The 20588-nt window shown below is 39.6% G+C and overlaps 1 protein-coding gene across 2 annotated transcripts in view; it reads right to left on the bottom strand.

Annotated features, from left to right (window-relative positions):
- LOC149448987 (E3 ubiquitin-protein ligase MARCHF6-like) overlaps positions 1-20588 on the bottom strand; it is a 327203-nt gene that overhangs the window by 141632 nt on the left and 164983 nt on the right. The gene's annotated exons all lie outside the window — the stretch shown is intronic.

Consider the following 20588-nt stretch of genomic DNA (forward strand, 5'->3'; position numbering starts at 1 on the left):
GGAGGATAATGTAAAAGAGATAAAGACTTAAAAGAAGAGGACCCGGGTAGATGAGTGTGGGAGTGGGGGGAGAGAAAAAAGAAGAAAAGAACTGAAAGGGGTACACCCCTGGAAGACGACAAAATGGTATATCAAATCAGAAATTAGAAAAAAGGGGCGATGGAAATGAGAAAACATGAAAGAAATCTGTTATATAAATTGGAAGACCAGGAGAATAGGGATAGGAGATGCAATCTAAGGATACAAGGCTTTCCAGAGATCTCCCAAGGAGAAGATTTGACGGGAATAATAACAAGAATGATGAACACTATAATGGATAGAACTATTACAAAGTCTCTTAAAATGGAGGGAGTATATAGAATAGGAAAATATATACAAGATGATAGGAAGGAAAAGCCAAGAGATGTAATAGTGCAATTCCATAATTTTCGGGATAAAAAAGAGCTATGGAAGATAAAAGGAAGAGCAATAATAAAATATGGAGAAACAAATATACAGATCTTTGCTGATTTAGCAGCCGAAACATTATTAAGAAGGAGAACTTTGAAACCATTATTGGAACAGATGAGAAAACAGAATGTTCGATATAGCTGGGGGTTTCCAGCGTGTTTGGAGAAATGGACATTCAGCAAGACTGAGATTCCCCAAAGATCTGAGAGACTTCTGTGAGAGACTTGATATACAGAAAATAAATATCCCTAGTTGGGAGGAAGAAGGAGAAATGTGGGCTAAGGAAAATGAGGGGGAAAGAACAGAGAGGAGGAAAATTATGGAGGTTGAATGAGTCACTTCTCCAGGAGCAAGAGACAAAGTGAAAAGTTAAGAAGGAAATAGAGCAATTCTTCGAAGAAAATGACTCTGAGGAAGTGTCGGTAGCTACTGTGTGGGAGGCACATAAGGTCTATATTAGAGGTATTTTAATAGCGATAGGAGCAAAAAAGAAGAGGGAAAGAAGATAAAAAGTAAATACACTCTTAAGGGAACTCTGTGAATTAGAGAAGACACATAAAAATAGAGTAACAAACGAGATCATGCAGAAGATAGAAAATAAAAGAGAATTAAATAACATTTTTGAAGAAGAGAAGAGGAGAGTGTTTAATAAAATAAGTGAGAGATATAGATGGGGGGATAGACCAGGAAAGTATTTAATGAGGGCTCAGAGGAAAAAAAAATCTAGAAATTATATTGAGAAAATAAGAGATAATAAAGGAGAATTGGTTCATTCAACCAAAGATATAGTAAAAGTGTTTAAAGAATATTACAATAAGTTAAATAATATTAAGACTCATGGTACCATAGGAGAAGATGAAGTCAGAGATAAAGAGAGAAGACTGGCATATTTAAAAAAAAGGCAGGATTACCGATATTAAATGAACAATTAGAATCCCTAGAAACTGCTTTAACGCAGGAAAAAATACATCTTGCATTAAAAAGTACAGTAGCCGGGAAAAGTCCAGGACCCGATGGGTATACAGTGAGATAATATAAAAAATATGAAAAGATTATATTACCTAAGTTGAGAATATATATGAATGCTCTGGGAGGAGAGATGGAGATGAGGAGGGAATCTCTGCAATCTCATGTGGTTCTCATACAAAAGGAAGGTAAAGATAATACTCACTGCTAAAGCTATAGACCAATTTCCTTATTAAATATAGATACTAAACTTGTAATAAATAAATAAAGTGCAGCGCTAATAGTGAATAAATGACACAAATAAAAGTTTGTTCAAAATAAGTTCGTCCAAATGATGATATCTCAAATTGCACAAGTGGTAATCACAACAGCAGATATCGTATAAACGCTTGTGACAGGAAAAAAATGGCAGAAGTGCGCACTCACCTTTTGCGCATAGGAAATGCGCATGTATATAACCATCAGATGGAGTTAAACAGCAGGTAGATGGTGAGCTTCCCTCAGGGAAATGGTCATCAAGCTTGGGTGAAGTAATAATCTGCTGGGTCCAGAGGTCCCCTAAAGGATATGCGGGTATTCAGCCTGGGTACAGGGCTCCCTCCTCTGGATGCTTGATGTATTAGGATATCTCTGTGGGTTTAATAGCTCCTCAATTGGAGCCAAAAAGAAGGAGGTGCCAACAGTGTAGTTCTGGTAATTTTATTGAACAAATGCTTAAAAGTAAAGTGCCAGAATGCATGTACAAGTAAAGTGCCAATTTGTGACAAAAGCAGAGTACTGCAGCACTGACCCTAAGTAAGATGGCCGCCGGACTCCATCTTATAAGAGGAGCTGACAGCGCGTGAAGTCATTGCCGCTGAGACCACGAGGAGGTCTGGCGTCCATCTTACTTAGGGTCAGTGCTGCAGTACTCTGCTTTTGTGCCGATTACCACTTGTGCCATTTATGAGATATCATTTGGACGAACTTATTTTGAACAAACTTTTGTGTCATTTATTCACTATTAGCGCTGCACTTTATTTATTTATTACAAGTTTAAGGCTATTGTGATTTCCTTTAAGTGTTCCAGCAGCTGTTTATAGAGTGCTCGCTTGATTATATTTTTTATAGATACTAAACTATATGCAAAAGTACTGGCAAGTAGATTGAAGGATTTAATGCAGAGTTTGATTCATATAGATCAAGTGGGGTTTGTCCCAGGGAGAGAGGGCAGAGACAATGGTTTAAGAGCTGTGTTTCTTATACAAAAAAGTAGAAGTAATAGGCATGGGACCTAGAATGAGAGAATGGATTAGGAAATTATATAGTCAACCCTCGGCAGCAATAATGGTAAATGGGGAATTATCCGAGTACATTGGGATGCAGAATGGAAAAAGACAGGGATGCCCTTTGTCCCCATTGTTATATGTACTGTCTTTGGAATCTCTTTTGGCTACCATCAGGAATAATGTAGATATAAAAGGAATTTGGGTAGGAGAAATTGAGCATAAGGTGGCAGCTTATGCAGATGACATGTTGTTCTATGTACAAAATCTGAGGATAACATTACCAAACTTAATGAAATCTTTAAAAGAATATGGAGAGATGTCAAACTTAAAAATTAACTCAACTAAAACAGAGATCTTAAATATAAACCTTACAAATAGAGAGAAAAAAATGTTACAGGAGGAATTCCCTTTTTTTTGGAGAGAAAGAGATCTAAAATATTTGGGTATAAAACTTACTGTCCCAATAGAGTAATTTTAGAAAAGCGCCACACCTTTAACTATAAATAAATGAATATAGCAGCAACTCCAAAACCACACTGTAATTTGGCATGCAAAATAAGTAAGTATAGAAACGCGCTAATACTTTAAATAAAGCCCAAATAAAGTGTCCATAAATCAATATGTGAAAGTCCAAAACACCATAAACATAGCAAAAAGTCATCATGTGAAAATCAGAACACCGTGATCAATCCACCACCAGATAAATTGGATAAACTCACCAGAGCTACATGCTGATCAAATTATAGACCAGCATAAGCACTATTGCTCTGGGAGCGATGAATGTAGCAATCTCCAGACTCTTTGGTGCAATGCTCTGCAGTGGTAAGCAAGTATCCAGGTACTGAGAAGCAACACCCTGCAGTATAGACAATATCCTGACTTAAGGAGCAATACTCTGCAGCCAATCTCTCACAGATGAGCCTTTGCATGTATCACCGTATCTCCGTAAAATTTGGGACCACACTCAGGGACAAAGAAAAGACATAATGGTGCAGCATGTTTTAAAACAATTTACATTTAATAAATACTCATAGCACTCACAAGCAAGGTGTCCAGATTGACACCAGTGTACACGGCATAAATAATGGACGAGCCCCGCTCACCGAGGATCACCGCCGACAGTCACAGGGAGCGTCCTGACATCAACATCCAACAAGCCCAGCCCATCCCTACGCGTTTCGTCATGACGTCCTCATGGAGCGGTACAGATGCAGACGTCAGACCATCTCTATATATACCGCACGCACTCTGCATAGCGGCAACAACTCAACCAATCACAGTGGTGTTATACTCTCACAACACTGCTCGGTCGGTACAATTACTATACTGACACCATAGCAAATGGTGTATCTAGCATAGCACATATATTAAATACCATGGTAAGTATATACAATATCTCACATGAGTATACAAATCCTTAACCTCAATAAAGAGAGAGCAGATAAAAACCATACAAATGACATAAAAAATTTATAGGAAAATGTATAGTATATATATCAATATACACATGTACCATATTCAAGATAATATAATGCATACAAATTTTTAAACATTTCATTACTAATATGAATAATATCAACCTAATTATCCTTAATACGATCAAACTAAATCCGTCCCATTGGTAATATAGAATCATTTTAAATACAGGAAATTAATAAATGTACTAATTATCCAACACTATAATGTAACAACCCATAGTCAAATAAATCGAACTTTAAATTAAAAATTTGTCAAAAACCATTTAAATCGATGTCTATGTTTAAACCACTGGGTTTTAGGGAATTTAATTCATATATCCAAAAAGTTTCCCTCTTGGATATCTCATTAATCATATCTGTACCCCTCCAATGTTTTTTTCACTTTTTCAATCCCATAAAATGTTGCTAGCTTTGGGTCACTATTATGTTTTAATTCAAAGTGTCTAGACACGCTATGTTTATCATAGCCTTTTTTGATGTTATTCAAATGTTCACCAATCCTAGTTTTTAATAGTCTCCCTGTTCTGCCCACCTATTGAAGATGACACGGGCACTCCAAAACATAAACCACATGGGACGAATTACCTTTATTAATCAGATATTTTAAACGATTTTTCGATTTCTTTGTTGGATTCGATGTCAAGATCTTATATTTATCTTTAATACTCAGCAGCCTGTTAATCTCTATTTCATAATCCTTTTTATTCCAAATCACAATACTACCTCCCTTGTCGGCCCCTCTAATAATATCTTTCCATTTTTTGAATTCCTTGATCCCCTGTCTAATATTATTTGAGGTATAATTTTTATTCTTTAGATCCATATATTTTATATCAGTCTCAACCATTTTTTTTTTAAAACTTCCAAAAATTCATTCCCTGTATTTTTTGGATTAAAAGTAGAAATTTTTTTTAAATTACTATGTTCATAAATACTTGTACTCGAAGTTAGTTCACAATGTATTAGATCCACCTAGAGAGGTAAATTTGTTGCCTGATCTCCAAGGCTTCTTCCATTGTAATAAATGTAAAGCGTGGAAAACATGAAATAAGTCTTCAAGAACAAAAAGAAGTTTGTTTCAATTTCAACAAACAAGGAGTTTCATTAATTCGTCCCATGTGGTTTATGTTTTGGAGTGCCCGTGTCATCTTCAATAGGTGGGCAGAACAGGGAGACTATTAAAAACTAGGATTGGTGAACATTTGAATAACATCAAAAAAGGCTATGATAAACATAGCGTGTCTAGACACTTTAAATTAAAACATAATAGTGACCCAAAGCTAGCAACATTTTATGGGATTGAAAAAGTGAAAAAACATTGGAGGGGTACAGATATGATTAATGAGATTTCCAAGAGGGAAATATGGATATATGAATTAAATTCCCTAAAACCCAGTGGTTTAAACATAGACATCGATTTAAATGGTTTTTGACAAATTTTTTATTTAAAGTTCGATATATTTGATGACTATGGGTTGTTAAATTATAGTGTTTGATAATTAGTACATTTATTCATTTCCTGTATTTAAAATGATTCTATATTACCTAAGAGACGGATTTAGTTTGATCGTATTAAGGATAATTAGGACGATATTATTCATATTATGGATTAAATGTTTTTATTGTTTATAATTTTTATGCATATTATCTTGAATATGGTATATGTAGTGTATATTGATATATATACTATACATTTTCCTATATATATTTTATGTAATTTGTATGGTTTTTATCTGCTGGTAGTAGAGTGGCTCCTTAATATTGCTGTATGGTCCTTTAAATAGGAATCATGCTATTTTTGGTCTAGATTTAAAAAAGGTTTTTTCACCCTCTCTCTTTATTGAGGTTAAGGATTTGTATACTCATGTGAGATATTGTATATACTTACCATGGTATTTAATATATGTGCTATGCTAGATACACCATTTGCTATGGTGTCAGTATAGTGATTGTACCGACCGAGCGGTGTTGTGAGAGTATAACACTGCTGTGATTGGTTGAGTTGTTGCCGCTATGCAGAGTGCGTGCGGTATATATAGAGATGGTCTGACGTCTGCATCTGTACTGCTCCGTGAGGACGTCGTGGTGAGGAAACGCATAGGGCGGGGCTTATTGGATGTTGACGTCAGGACGTTCCCTGTGACTGTCGGCGATGATCCGTGGTGAGCGGGGCTCGTCCATTATTTATGCCGTGTACACTGGTATCGGTCTGGACACCTTGCTTGTGAGTGCTATGAGTATTTATTAAACGGAAATTGTTTTAAAACATGCTGCACCATTATGTCTTTTACGGTGATACATGAAAAGGCTCATCTGTGAGAGATTGGCTGCAGAGTATTGCTCCTTAAGTCAGGATATTGTCTATACTGCAGGGTGTTGCTTCTCAGTACCTGGATACTTGCTTACCACTGCAGAGCATTGCATCAAAGAGTCTGGAGATTGCTACATTCATCGTTCCCAGAGCAATAGCGCTTATGCTGGTCTTTAATTTGATCAGCATGTAGCTCTGGTGAGTTTATCCATTTTATCTGGTGGTGGATTGATCACGGTGTTATGATTTTTACATGATGACTTTTTGCTATGTTTATGGTGTTGTGGAGTTTCACATATTGATTTATGGACACTTTATTTGGGCTTTATTTAAAGTATTAGCGCATTCCTATATTTACTTATAAAACTTACTGTATCTTTAAAGAATTTATATAGATTAAATTATATCCCACTATTAAAACGAGATTAAGGACGAAATAAAGTAATAAGGAAGAGGATTTCAGTCATGGATTGGTCGGATAAACTTGATAAAAATGGTAATCGTTCCCAAAATTCTATATAAATTTACAATGATACCAATTAAGCTCCCAGAGGCATATTTTAGAATAATTAAAAAAATTATAACCATTTATATGGAGAAATAAGAAGCCCAGAATAAGCTATGAAATCTTAAGTAGAGATAAAGGAAAAGGTGGACTGGAGGTACCAGATATGAAGAGATACTATAATTCAGTAATATTGGCAAGAATTTTTGATTGGACACATAATGCACAGGGGAAAAGTTGGGTAAACATAGAAAATACATTAAATCACACAAATTTAAGTAGAATCATTTGGTTACCTCCTCAATTTAGAGGATTAAAAGATAGCACAAGTTTGTTTACACGTAATGTTTTGAGAGTTTGGGACACTTTACACAAACAATGGGGTGGGAATTTAATTCATTGTTAATGCCCCTAGGATCTACAGAGTTTTTTCCTCCAGGTAAAGAAAGTATTACAAGGAATTGGATAAAGAAGAAAGATGTTCAATTAAAAGATATACACCGGGTTTCAAATTATTATGCAAATTATATTTTTCTCATTTACCTAAATAATTGATGTAAATAACAGTCAGCATAATTCTCATGTTATCAACTATTAAGAGTACAATTCACATTTTATTGAACAAACCTCCTAATAACAGTATTTTTTTTAAACATAAAAAACTTACAATGCACTGTTCCAAATTATTATGCACAGTAAGTTTCAAAACACTTTATAGGTTGTAAAGAACTGAAAATTGTCATTTGTTGTGTTTGCAGCATATTTACTGAAATCAAAAGCTATTTCAATCAAACTTTTAACAACATTTTAACTTTTTAAAACAATTTAACAGGTCAAGTTACATTTTAACATAGGACCCCTTATTTGATAGCAGCTTCACAAGTCTTGCATCCATTGCACTTGTGAGTTTTTGGACAGTTTCTGCTTGAATTTGTTTGCAAGTTGTCAAAATGGCCTCCCAGAGCTGCTGTTCAGATGTAAACTGCCTCCCACCCTCATAGATCTTTTGCTTGAGGATTCCAAAGGTTCTCAATAGGATTGAGGTCAGGGGAGGATAGAGGCCACATCATGACTTTCTCTCCTTTTATCCCCATAACAGCCATTGATGCAGAGGTATTCTTTGCAGAATGAGATGGTGCATTGTCATGCATGAAGATGATTTTATTACGGAAAGCATAGTTCTTCCTTCTGTACCAGGGAAGAAAGTGGTCAGTCAAAAACTCCACATACTTTGCAGAGGTCATCTTTACACCTTCAGGGACCCTAAAGGGGCTGACCAGCTCTGTTCCCATGATTCCGGCCCAAAACATGACTCCACCACCGCCTTGCTGATGTCGCAGCCTTGTTGGAACAGGGTGGCCGTCCACCAACCATCCACTGCTCCATCCATCTGGACCATCAAGGGTTGCACAGCACTCATCAGTGAACAGGACTGTTTGAAAATGAGTCTTCATGTATTTTTCTGCCCAATGCAGCCGTTTCTGCTTGTGAGTATTGGTTATTGGTGGATGAATAGAAGGTTTATGCACAGTTGCAAGACTCTGGAGGACTCTACACCTTGATGTCCGTGGGACTCCAGAGGAACCAGCAGCTTCAAATATCTGTTTGCTGCTATGTAATTGTATTTTAGCAGCTGCTCTCTTGATCCGCTGCATGGATCTGGCAGAAATCTTCCTCAATGTGCCTTTATCTGCATGAACCCGTCTGTGCTCTGAATCAGCCACAAATCTCTTAATAGTGCGATGATCACGCTTAAGTTTTCATGAAATATCGACTGTTTTCATACCTCGTCCAAGGCATTGAACTATTTCACTCTTTTCGGCAGCAGAGAGATCCTTTTTCTTCCCCATATTGCTTGAAAATGGTGCTCTGCTTAATAATGTGGAACACCAGTCAATCTAATTATCACAGGTGTCAGAGATTGTTTTCAGTGATCAAAAAAGCCCTGACACACAATGCCATCCAGGAGTTAAACTGAAAAACAAAATATTTCATCTTTGTGACACAAATAGAATTTGCATAATAATTTGGAACGCGGTGTAATGGTGGGAGAAGAGATGTGTCCACTTAGTGAACTGGAAAGTAGGAGGGATATATTTGCCAGAATGGATGAATGGCGGTATGGTCAACTAAAACATTTTCTAGGTAGTCTCCCAGTGCCATTAAGAAAAAGAGAAGATTGGAACCCCTTTGGGTACTTATTAGATATAAGAGGAGATGGGAAGCACGGGATCACTAAAATATATAAAATGCTCACAGGTTTAATCACGGCTACAAGGCCACTATTTATAGAGAATTGGGAAAGGGATTTAGAAGAAATAATTGATGAGGGAAAACAAAAGAAAATATATAGTTTAATTCACGGCAATGTAAATATGAAGGAAATGGAAATGAATTATAAGTGTTTAGTAAGATTGTATATTACACCGAATGTAGCGCATAGAATAAGTGGAGACAACTCACCTTTATGTTGGCGGGGATGTGGAGAGAGGTGTACAATGATACACTTATGGTGGGAGTGTCACAAAATTCAAGAATACTGGGAGGGCATAGTGAATATAATTCAGGAAATAACAGAGGTAAATATTCCTTAGGACCTTGAGACTTGCCTTCTTTTTGGTACCGAGTTTTCAGTTAAAAAAATATAAAAAAAACTGGATTATTGTATTATTTAAACACAGCAAAGGGACCGATACCCAAGTTTTGGAAGAAACAACAGGCACTGAAAATAAAGGATTGGGTAGAAAGAGTGGAGAAGATATATAGAATGGAGGAACTTTACCATATGGAGGAAGATAAAATGGAGGTATTTTGTACAAGTTGGGAAAAGTGGGTACAGTTTAAAAATTCAGAGGTATACCTAGAATATGTGAAATAAGGAAAAGAAGGGTAAGGGGATAAATAGTACAGTATAATACCAGTAACAGCTAAGGTTCAGGATTTCTAGAATGAAGTTAAAAATGCATAATCAAAGGGTGGGGGGAATAGGTAAGGGGAGGGGTAAAAGGTCACTGAGATTAAGGTTATTTCTGGAGAGTGTTAGGACAGAAATGTGTAATGTATACTGTCTGTTTTATTAGCTTTTGAACATTTAATATGGTGATTTGAAAACAATAAAATATTTAAATAAAAATAAATAAATAAAAAAAATACAGTGATCGCGTGTACTAAGATTTGCCCAGTTACCATCCACCCTATAGCAGTTTTACTGCTACAGGGCGGACTCCCTGTGCAAAATCACGTATATAAATGTGATCCCCCGCTCCCGCCATGTTCAGGGGCCGGGGGAACACACCAGCGGTACTGTGATTTGGTACAGCACTGATCACTCAGCAGATTCAGGCCAATGTTTGCCCTGGACCTGCTGATCGGCTGTACCGAAACAGAGGTCACCCTGTGCCTGTGTTTACATTACAAAGGCAGAGGAAGTTATGCAGTCTTCTCTCCCTGGAGCAATTTCCAATTCAGAGAGAGAAGAAAGCAGATACACGTGAGTAAAAACAGTACACTGACGAAGTAAAAGCACAGCTAGGTCACATTTAACCCCCTGATGACCCACAGTTAAACCTTTCACTGCCCTGTCACCAGTGTCATTTTTACAAGTTTTTTTTACTGATCACTGTATTAGTGTGACAGGCAACTTCAGATAGCATTAGCATCAGCATCCTTCCCAGATAGTGTCAGATTTTCCGCCACTACATCAGTCATCACATTTAGCTCTTTGATTGCCAGGAACACACTCACATACGTACACAATAAACCTCCAATGCAAGTATAGTGTCTGAAGGGATCAATATATTTGATCAGATCAGAACACCAGCATTCACAATAGTATAGTGTCCAGCGGTACCCCGGGAGATAGATCAGATGATGGAGAAGGAGGTCCCTGCTAAGGTCAGGCATACCGGACCCCGTTCCCAGGTTGCTGAGGTGGTACAATTGCCTAATGATTCTCATATGCAGCAGAGTGCCAGTACTAGTGCCACTCTATCTTTTGGTGAACTGGCAAGCATAAGCAGCCTAGTACATCCTGGTCTTTTACATACCAGCATTGCTGTATCACTCAGTGACGTGGTGAGTCTCACAAGTGTAGTTCAAGCTGGTGCAGTGGCTAGCACAAGTAGTGTGCCGCAGCCACCAAGAATTTGTACACAGGCCCGTAGAGTCCCTAGTGTCCTTCTGGATGTACTTGCAAATCCTGATTGGCAGCCCACAAATTCTGCAGCATCCGTACTTGCCCCATCCACTGCTCAATCCGGAATTCAGGTGGAAAGAGCAAATTTAACTACTCCCCTTGATTTCTTGGAGCTGTTTTTCATGGAAGATCTGTAGGGATTGTGGCTCAAAGCAATTTATACGCATAATAATTTATCGTCACCAACCCAAATTCAAACCTTTCCAGTCCATTTGCATGGAAACTTATTAGTTTCTAAATTTAAAGTTTGTTGGACCTAACCCTCAACATGGGCATTACTATAAAAAAAATAATTGCGAATGTATTAGTCCACAGACCAGATTCATCATATGCCCGTGTTCTCTGCTGCCATGACCAGGCATAGATATGAGAATATAATGCAATTTATGCATTTCAGTGATAACGCACTCTGTAGTCCTTGGAGTGACCCTGATACAATTAGGTCCACAAAATCCAGCCCCTTGTAAATCACCTTAATCAGAAATTTGAAAATATGTATATAAATATGTACCGTATTTGCCGGCGTATAAGACGACTTTTTACCCCTTGAAAATCTTCTCAAAAGTCGGGGGTCGTCTTATACGCCGGTATACGGCATACTGACACTTTTTAGGGGGGCGGCGCGTTGCCGCCGTCGCCCCCCCCCCCTTCCCCCAATGGAAGGGACACTAAGTACAGGGGTGGGCAGCGGCTGTTTCTTACCTGGTTCCGGTCCCACGACGATCCGGTCCAGGAAGCGCGGCTGCGCCTTCAGTTCGGCCACTGGATGTTCGTGCGGCTGCTCGGCTCCGCCTCCTCACCAGTGATTGGCCGCCAGAACTGTAGCTCAGGAAAGGCACACAGGCGGCCAATCACCGGCGAGGGGGTGGAGCCGAGCGGCCCCGTGAAAATAGAGTGCAGGACCAGCAGGTAAGTGGTCAGTGTAGAGGTGCTGCTGCAACCACATATGCTGGCTGCAGCAGCACCATACGAGAACAGGGTCAGCAAGTGTCAGTGGGAGGAATAGTGCCCCATCATTGGTGTCACTGATACCAATGATGGAGCACTATTCCTGTCACTGATACCAATGATGGAGCACTATTCCTCCCACTGATACCAACGATGGGGCACTATTCCTCCCACTGACACCAACGATGGGGCACTATTCCTCCCACTGACACCAACGATGGGGCACTATTCCTCCCACTGACACCAACGATGGGGCACTATTCCTCCCCCCCACTGACACCAACGATGGGGCACTATTCCTCCCCCCCACTGACACCAACGATGGGGCACTATTCCTCCCCCCCCACTGACATCAACGATGGGGCACTATTCCTCCCCCCCACTGACATCAACGATGGGGCACTATTCCTCCCCCCCACTGACATCAACGATGGGGCACTATTCCCCCCCCCACTGACACCAATGATGGGGCACTATTCCCCCCCCCCACTGACACCAATGATGGGGCACTATTCCACCCCCCACTGACACCAATGATGGGACACCATTCCTCCCACTGACACCAATGATGGGGCACTATTCCTCCCACTGACACCAATGATGGGGCACTATTCCTGCCACTGATACCAATGATGGGGCACTATTCCTGCCACTGATACCAATGATGGGGCACTATTCCTGTCACTGATACCAATGATGGGGCACTATTCCTGCCACTGGTGTGCATTGGAAGAGGGGTAGTCTTATACAGCGAGTATAGCTCAAACACTAAATTTTAGCAGGAAAAGTAGGGGGGTCGTCTTATACGCCGGGTCGTCTTATACGCCGGCAAATACGGTATATATATCTGTGTTGATAAGTCCTGCATTAGTTTTTCTGGCCGCCTTGCATTAAAACAATTTCTCCCTAGTAAGCGTGCCAGATGTGGGGTTAAAATGTATAAGCCCTGTATAAGGTCAACAGGCTATATATGTAATTTTTGGATTTATGAAGGAAAAGATAGTCACGTGGAGCCCCCTGGATGCCCAGACTACATGAAGAGCAGTGGCAAAAAAGTTTGGGACTTGGTATCACCCTTTTTCCATAAGGGGTACCTCTTATACATGGACAATTTATATACAAGTGTGCCACGATTTAGACATTTATATAATCTTTGAATTGGCACATGTGGTACTGTGCAATCTAATCGCTTCCCCCAGCGGCTTGTAAATACCCGTCTTAGAAAGAGGGGGAAAGCTTGCTTGAATAATTATGAATTGCTCGCAGTAAAGTGAAAGGAAAAATTATTATTATTATTATTACATCGAGTTTATATAGCGCCAAAGGGTTTGCTCAGCGCTGTACAATAGAGGGGGGGACAATACATGAAACAGTACAACAACAACAAACAGCACATGAGGGGTTAGAGGGCCCTACTCTTTCGAGCTTACAATCTAGGAGGGAGGGGGTAATGGTATAGGAGGAAATGGCTGTGGGGGGTGGAGTGGTAGGAGGAATGAAGGAGGACAGCTGTTAGGTAAGGGTGGGGTAGGCTTCCCTGAAGAGGTGGGTTTTCAGGGAGCGCCTGAAGGTGAGGAGGGAAGGCAACAATCTGATGGATTGGGGTAGTGAGTTCCAGAGGATGGGGGACCTGGAGAAGTCTTGTAGTCGTGCGTGGGAGGAGGAGACCAGGGAGCAAGACAGAAGGAGATCCTGTGAGGAACGAAGGGTACGGGTAGGGTGGTACTTGGGAATCAAGTTGGCGAGGTAGGTAGGGGCAGTGTTGTGAATGGCTTTGTAGGTCAGAGTCAGTAGTTTGAATTTGATGCGTTGGGCAACCGGGAGCCAGTGGAGAGAATGACAGAGGGGGGTGGCAGAGGTGGAGCGGGTGGTGAGGTGGATGAGTCTAGCCGCTGAGTTCAGGATGGTCTGAAGCGGGGAGAGCCTGCGCTGGGGCAGGCCGGTGAGAAGGGAGTTGCAGTAGTCAAGGCGTGAGATAATCAGGGAGTGAACGAATAGTTTAGTGGTGTCTGGGGAGAAGCCCCTCTGTGTCCACAACTATAACCTTAACATGGGAGGGGTGGACTTTAACAACCAGATGATGAAGCCATACTTTGTTTCCTGTAAAGCCAGACATTGGTAATAAAAAAAGTGTCTGTATATTTTTAATAATTGGCTCTGTACAACACTTTTGTGCTTTACAAAGCAAATGGACAAAGTGGATCCTTCCTAAAATTCCAGGAAGAGATCATCACGGCCCTTTTGAATCCAGAAGGTGCTGTGGCCCAAACCCCCAACCAAGATACAGTTAGTCGGCTGTATGAGAGGCAATTATCTGATGCCATTCCTGGTACCTCAACTCAAGTCACCCCAAAAAAGATGTGTCTGTAGCAGTGACACCGCTTTTTTTGTGCCTGCTGTCCGGTCCAACTTGGTCTCTGCCTCAAGGACTGCGTCCATCGCTACCACACACTAGTGGAGTATTAGTATAGGGTACAGCACGGAACAGCCTAGGGCACATATATACACACGGGATCTCGAAAGAGGTTAGGTAGTCAGGAAACTGCCTAACGCATTTTGAGAGACCCTAACATCTAGAGGTTACAGTTTTAAAAAAAAAAAAAAAAAAAGTTTAAAAAAGTAAAAAATAAAAACAAAAAATAGTTGCCATTTTGACTTACTGTTTTATTGTTAACCATTGTGGTTTTCTTTGCAAGAATACAAAGCTGCAGCACTGATCTATTTATTCTGACAGCAACAGGGTCTTGCTGTGGATTTTTCATCCACAGTTGAACATATATGCCCAAGCATGGTGGCCTGGGGTGGTCAGTGGGTGGATCGCTCCTATGCTTCGGCATATATTTTTATTTTATTTTTTTTGTCAGAGATTTCTTTATCCACATCGATCGACATCCACATCAGGGCAGTATATTCTAATGGTGTACATACTACACGCTTATTTCTTCACTTTTTTTTCCCATTCAGCAAATAGGATGCATAAAAAAAACAAAAAACAAAAAGACCAGCGACGTACTGGTACATGACTGGACTTTGATGGATGCAGAACAGTGCAGCTGCAGGCATCATCCTGGTATCATTTTTTTTTCAGGCAGCAATTAGCTTTCATGTAAAAAAATTACACCCCCTCTCGCCCTTCACAAATTTCTCAGGCAGTCCAGTGCCATTGGGGAACCTGAGAATGCATCCAGTGTTTCCGCCAGCTGACCATAGAGCTGACTGTAGACTGGAATGTCACCAATCATCTCTCATCTCTATACTTTAAGAAACTGGAAGCTAAGAGCATTTCATCACTTCCGTTTCGATATAATTAGCACCATTTTTAAATTGGAAAAGCATTGTATCACATTGATCTTGGTGAAATCAGATGATTTAAGAGCAGAAGAGAGAAAAGAATACCTGTCACTACCTATTGCTATCACAGAGGATATTTACATTCCCTGTGATAACGATAAAAGTATTTGGGAAAAAAAAAAAACTAAGGCACCCTCATCCCCCTGTGCACACAGCGGTGTACGCAGGAATCGGCCCCGTGCTGGTATGTAAACAGCGGGTTTGAGGCATTGACGTGAATGTCAGATCAAGGGCAGTAAGTCTAGCACTAGGTCTCCTGTGTAAATCTAAAATGATAGCCTGTAAAAGCTTTTAAAGCATCGCCAATGGATCTTAAAAATATATGTAGTTTGTTGCCATTGCATGTGCCCTCTTTTCTCTCTACCATTCTACCTCCTCAACTAACTAACTAACTCCCTCTTTTTGCTCACCTTTTCTCCACTTTGAAGTTGTTACTCATTAGTGCGTCTTGCAACTTTACCTACACATGTAAAGTCTGCTCGGAGTTACTCAGCGATCCCCCTTCACACAGAAGCAATCCTCTGCATCCCTGGGCCTCCCCTCCTCCAAATGATTAGCCCATAACTGCTTTAAAAATAGCAGCCCCCTCCAACGTGACTCTTGCCAACTCTCCTACTCAATTTTACCCTCTAACATGCTTCACCTACAATCTACCCCTGTGCTTTACTTGTGAATATATAAATGCATCTCTGCAGGTGATATGTACAGTACACATTTCATCTTAAATGGATCCTGAACGGACTCCTTGTTTGCCAGTGATCTTTGTAACACCCACTTATTTTTTGTTCACACCTTATGCATTAACCTGTACTGAAACAATGTTATCACCTTTTTTTTCCCCAATAAAATATGTGAACAAGAGAAATGTCTTTGTATCTGAGACTCAACCTGGTGATATTCTGTGTATACTGGTGCATCCAACTAAAAGATCATTACCGTGCCCTTTGGTATGCCTGACTTGGTCACCTCTTGTATCCAAGTTCAAACCTGCCCTTCATAGAAAATGCTTCCACTCATTAGAGCAATTTCTCTTAACCCAAAAATACTGGTCCACTGGCATGCTCTTAGTAAGAGTTGGTGGGTGGAAACTATTTGCATGTAAAAACCACTCGGAATCTGTAGGCTTTTTGTAGAGACTTGTTGAGAGTACATCTAGTTCATTGATTTATACAGACAGATCCAAAAAGCAACCTGCTTCATCACAGTTGCTAGTGAATTTAGGATTCTATACGTTAGATTCAAGGCTCTTCACAAACTCGTGTACTTTTTTCTGGTGCCTAGCCACAGTATTAGCACATCATCAATTTATTTTTATCACAATAAAATCCTGGATAGATACACTGAATGAGTCCCCACATCCCACGAGGAGACGCTCCCAATTGCACAGATTTAGTGCCCATAGTTGTACCTTAGGCAAAAAATTGCTGATCAAAACAAAAATTTGTTTTCAGTCATTAACCCTCTTCGTGCCCAGGCCAATTTTTAGCTTTCAGCGCTGTTGCACTTTGAATGACAATTGCGCAGTCATGCAACACTGTACCCATATGAAAATTTTATCTTTTGTCACACAGAAGGAGCTTTATTTTGGTGGTATTTAATCACCACTGGGTATTTTATTGTTTGCACTATAAACAAAAAAAAGAGCAAATAAATTTGAAGAAAAAAGTTTCTGTGTTTCTGTTATAAAATTTTGCAGACAGGTAATTTTTCTCTTTCACTGATGTGTGTTGATGAGGCTGCACTGATGAGGTGGCACTGGTGAGCATTGATGAGGAGGCACTGATGATGCTGCACTGATATGCAGCAGTGATGTTCAATGATAGTCAGTACTGACTGACAGCACTGACAGACAGCATTGCTGGGTGGATGTATACTATGGAGGCAGTTGCTCTATATTCTCAGCAGTAGGAAAGGAGACAAAGCAGCGGGGATTTGAAATCTCCTCTCCTTGCAGCGATGAGAATTAGACCTCGAAGGCTTTTGATTGGTCAGCAGCTTCACATTCCTGTTCAAATCAAATGCTAATCTTTATGGTGCAATTTGTATTGACGCAAATCGCAGTATTGCTTTCCGGGTATTGGGAGCATTTTCACGAGTACTTGTGAAAATACTTGGTATTGGCACCGATACCAGTATCGGTGTATCCCTAATATTGACTAATTTTTTAGGCAATCTGGGGGTTATTGACCAATTTATGTATATGACCACTTGCCCTCTGGAAGATTTACCCCCCTTAATGACCATGCCATTTTTTGCTATTCGCCACTGCGCTATTTCAACTAGTAATTGCGCAATCATGCAACGCTGCAACAAACAAAATGTATGTCCCCCTTTATGTCCCTGGTAAAAAAAAAAAAAAAAAAGTCACAGGTTTTACTTTCTGACTGCCTTTCTTGAGGTGCTAAAATGTCAGTGCAGTAAAAAAATAAACAAAAAAAACACCCCAAGGAGTTTGTTGAGAGGCATGTTGAGTTCACAGAAGATTTTATTTTTTTCCACAAATTTTTGGAAAATGACTTTTTTTTTTTTTTTATTTAAACACAAAGTTGTCACTTAAATGACAAATTGCTCGCTCATGCCATGGGTATATGTGGAGTAACACCCCAAAACACATTTTGCTACTTCTCCCAAGTATGGGGATATCACATGTGAGAGATTTTTTGGCAGCCTAGCGACATACAGGCCCCGAAAATCCAATGACCACCTCCAGGCTTTCAATGGGCATATTTTCTCATGTTATTTCATCACTACCTATCAGTTTCGGGAGCCCTAAAATTCCAGGATAGTACAAACACCCCCAAACGACCCCTTTTTTGGAAAGTAGACAACCCATGGAATTTGGCATGCTGAGTATTTTGCAGATATTTTTGTCACAGGGTTTTGAAAAAGACAAAAAAGAAAAGAAAAAATACATTTTCATTTTCTTTCTTCGTATTTTAACCTCCCTAGCGGTCTGACTATGTCCATATTTCTGTGTTCAAAGCAATACATTTTTTTGCATGGAAATATGTATTTTTTTTATTGTAGGCCTGTAATTTGTAGGAATAACTCACTGAAATCTGTCCGAATGAGAGTCTAGTAAACATCCCGGGTATGTTAAAATTTGAAACACGAAATCATAAATTATAATTTAATAAATAATCAAAAAATAATAATATAATAATAATAAATTTAATTCAATAATATAATCAAACCAAAAACACTGAAATTTGAAATATAGCGCCAAGTTCGCATATCACTGAGCAAAGTCGCAAAATCGTTTTCAGTGTCTGATGACGAATTTCCCCACGAATCATCATCACTCAATTCGGCAACTAGTTCTAATTTACTATCGCTGTTCTCTAGCTGGTCCAAAGCTGATTTTGACCTAAAGGGACGCTTTTTGGACGCCATGGATGTTTCTCAGTTTCCAGGCAGAAAAGAACAGTAAAAATGTAGGCAGGGCACAGGACAAAGCACTAGGGACAAAATGTATGTGAAATGGTTTGATACAGTAATGTTTTACTATGTTATTTTATTAAATTTAGTGAATGTCACTTTTTGTCATTTTCAAATTTCCCGTTGTTCCATCCCCGTACGTCCCGACGTCGCAGGGAACGGAACCCAGAAGACAGATGTCGGCATCCACCGGAGGACATTACAGGGGACACTGCAGGAGGGACATCGCGGGAGTGCAGGACAAGGTAAGAGAAGAACAGATCCCGGAGCAGCGCTGCATGGTAAGCCCGAGTGTAGCTTGGGGTTACCGCTTGTGGTACTGAAACATTACCCAAAGCTACACTCGGGAATACCGCCAGGGAGGTTAATAACTTGTGGCAACAAATAAGATCTGCAAAATACTCACTATACCCCTTAGTAATAACCTTGGAGTGTCTACTTTCCAAAAAAGGGTCATTTGGGGGAGGGGTTCTACTATCCTGGCATTTCAGGGCCAACATTAGAAGCTTATACCACACACCACCCACTCTTCTAACCACTTGGAGACCAAGCCTTTTCTAATACTTTTTGTTTACATGAAAAAATAGGTTTTTTTTGCTAGAAAATTACTTTGAACCCCCAAACATATTTTTTTTTAAAGCATAGAGAGAGAATAAAAAATGATGCGAATACAGGCACTTGTTGATGAACAACCTCCAAAAATATCACTATTTTATCAATACTGCCATCATTGAATGCATTTCTCTATGAGTGAAAAAAAAAATACTAAAAAATATATATCCTCACATAATGGGAATAGTCCCAAACAACTAGATTGCCCACCTTGCCCAAACTCTTAAATCACAATATTAAGATTGTGTTGTATCCTCTTCACTGAGTTATTGCATTCTGACAGCTGGACAACTTTCCCACTGTTAAAATATACTGATTGAGTGAAAAAAATCCATCAGGGCAGTTGTACAGAAGTCATTCAGCAGGTTGACTTCTGCAAATCTCCCTGTCTGTACATGGATCAAAATTTGGCCAGTCCCTGCGGAAACGGCTGAATTGTGATCAATGCATGTCCCGCTTTAGTCTTTATGGTTTGTGTTTTTTTTTTCCTACTACTGACACACTGACACCAACAGACAGCACCATCTTCTGTTTCTTTCTTCAATTAGTGATGAGTGGAGTGCATTGATCATCACGCTTTCCCCTAAAGCACTGATCAGCACTATTTTCCCTGAAGCAGACTAGCAAAACAGGTCAGGATTCTCTACCACCTTCAAACTGACACATTTTAGGACTGTTAATGATCAGTAAGAAAGGAGGTAAGTACAGTATTCCCACTTACTGTATACATTTTAGAGCTCAGTGAATGTTTTTTGCCTTTGGAAAAACAAATAGTTTTGTTTTGTTTTTTTTTTCTTCCAACTCCAAAACATCTCTTCTAACCCTTTGTGATCAGTACTGCTTTGACCCGAAGAAGGGGACACTCCCCAAAAGCTTGTCCTTAAAATTGTTTGTTAGTGCAAATAAAAAAAGTATCACGGACAGTACTCAATTGTTTCTAAAAAAAACAAATAGGTAATTTTCAAATTGACAGCATTTGTAAAATGTGAGGATTTCTCTAGACCATAATTATGGCATAAAATACAAAACCGATACATTCCTCCTAAAAGGGGTAGCAAATGGGGGG

The sequence above is a fragment of the Staurois parvus genome, unplaced genomic scaffold (assembly GCF_062004578.1).
Source record: "Staurois parvus isolate SC_StPar_1 unplaced genomic scaffold, SC_StPar_1.0 ptg000645l, whole genome shotgun sequence".
Lineage (NCBI taxonomy): Eukaryota > Metazoa > Chordata > Amphibia > Anura > Ranidae > Staurois > Staurois parvus.